The following is a 2499-nucleotide window of genomic DNA, read 5'->3' as shown; positions in this document are numbered from 1 at the left end:
AATAGGCCAGACCCCGCGCTACTACTATGACAGACGATTAGCAGTAGCGCGGGTTTTTGACCCTCGCTACTACTAAGTTGATAGCAGTAGCGCGGGTTAGTAGTAGCGAGGGTTAAAAACCCGCGCTACTGCTATGAACTTAGCAGCAGCGAGGGTTAAAAACCCTCGCTACTACTATGGCATATCCCGGGGGGCACGGTACAGACCGCTTAGTAGTAGCGAGGGTTACAAACCCGCGCTGCTGCTATCAACTTAGTAGTAGCGAGGTTTAAAAACCTGCGCTGCTAGTAAGTAGCAGTAGCGAGGGTTTTTAGCCCTCGCTGCTGCTAAGATTCTGTGTATAGCCTTTTCCCTAGTAGTGTAGGTATGACACCTAGATCGGATATGAATTCCTTCATCCAGACTCCTTCATTTGCTGCTTCTGAAGCAGCTATGTACTCCGCTTCACATGTAGATCCCGCCACGATGTTTTGTTTAAACTGCACCAACTGACAGCTCCACCATTTAATGTAAATACGTATCCGGTTTGCGATTTAGAACCGTCCGGATCAGTGTCAAAGCTTGCATCAACGTAACCGTTTACGACGAGCTCTTTGTCACCTCCATATACGAGAAACATTTCCTTAGTCCTTTTCAGGTACTTCAGGATGTTCTTGAACGCTGTCCAGTGATCCACTCCTGGATTACTTTGGTACCTCCCTGCCAAACTTATAGCAAGGCACACATCAGGTCTGGTACACAGCATTGCATACATGATAGAGCCTATGGCTGAAGCATAGGGAACATCTTTCATCTTCTCTCTATCTTCTGCAGTGGTCGGGCATTGAGTCTTACTCAACTTCACGCCTTGTAACACAGGCAAGAACCCTTTCTTTGCTTGATCCATTTTGAACTTTTTCAAAACTTTGTCAAGGTATGTGCTTTGTGAAAGTCCAATTAAGCATCTTGATCTATCTCTATAGATCTTAATGCCCAATATGTAAGCAGCTTCACCGAGGTCTTTCGTTGAAAAACTCTTATTCAAGTATCCCTTTATGCTATCCAGAAATTCTATATCATTTCCAATTAGTAATATGTCATCTACATATAATATCAGAAATGCTACAGAGCTCCCACTCAATTTCTTGTAAATACAGGCTTCTCCAAAAGTCTGTAAAAACCCAAATGCTTTGAGCACACTATCAAAGCGTTTATTCCAACTCCGAGAGGCTTGCACCAGTCCATAAATGGATCGCTGGAGCTTGCACACTTTGTTAGCTCCCTTTGGATCGATAAAACCTTCTGGTTGCATCATATACAACTCTTCTTCCAGAAATCCATTCAGGAATGCAGTCTTTACATCCATTTGCCAAATTTCATAATCATAAAATGCGGCAGTTGCTAACATGATTCGGACAGACTTAAGCATCGCTACGGGTGAGAAGGTTTCATCGTAGTCAATCCCTTGAACTTGTCGAAAACCTTTTGCGACAAGTCGAGCTTGTAGACAGTAACATTACCGTCAGCGTCAGTCTTCTTCCTAAAGATCCATTTATTCTCTATTGCTTGCCGACCATCGGGCAAGTCAACCAAAGTCCATACTTTGTTATCATACATGGATCCCATCTCAGATTTCATGGCTTCTAGCCATTTTGCGGAATCTGGGCTCACCATCGCTTCTTCATAGTTCATAGGTTCGTCATGATCTAGTATCATGACTTCCAGAACAGGATTGCCGTACCACTCTGGTGCGGATCTTACTCTGGTTGATCTATGAGGTTCTGTAGTAACTTGATCTGAAGTTTCATGATCAATATCATTAGCTTCCTCACTAATTGGTGTAGGTGTTACAGAAACAGATTTCTGTAATGCACTACTTTCCAATAAGGGAGCAGGTACAGTTACCTCATCAAGTTCTACTTTCCTCCCACTCACTTCTTTCGAGAGAAACTCCTTCTCTAGAAAGGATCCATTTTTAGGAACAAATGTCTTGCCTTCGGATCTGTGGTGGAAGGTGTACCCGACAGTTTCCTTTGGGTATCCTATGAAGACACATTTCTCCGATTTGGGTTCGAGCTTATCAGGTTGAAGCTTTTTCACATAAGCATCCCAGCCCCAAACTTTAAGAAACGACAACTTTGGTTTCTTGCTAAACCATAGTTCATAAGGCGTCGTCTCAACGGATTTCGATGGTGTCCTATTTAACGTGAATGTGGCCGTCTCTAGAGCATAACCCCAAAACAATAGCGGTAAATCAGTAAGAGACATCATAGATCGCACCATATCAAGTAAAGTGCGGTTACGACGTTCGGACACACCATTGCGTTGTGGTGTTCCGGGTGGCGTGAGTTGTGAAACTATTCCACATTGTTTAAAATGTAGACCAAACTCATAACTCAAATATTCTCCTCCACGATCAGATCGTAGAAACTTTATTTTCTTGTTACGATGATTTTCAACTTCACTCTGAAATTCTTTGAACTTTTCAAATGTTTCAGACTTGTGTTTCATTAAGTAGAT

Source organism: Triticum dicoccoides, chromosome 2B, assembly GCF_002162155.2.
Source record: "Triticum dicoccoides isolate Atlit2015 ecotype Zavitan chromosome 2B, WEW_v2.0, whole genome shotgun sequence".
Lineage (NCBI taxonomy): Eukaryota > Viridiplantae > Streptophyta > Magnoliopsida > Poales > Poaceae > Triticum > Triticum dicoccoides.
This window is presented reverse-complemented; position numbering follows the sequence as displayed.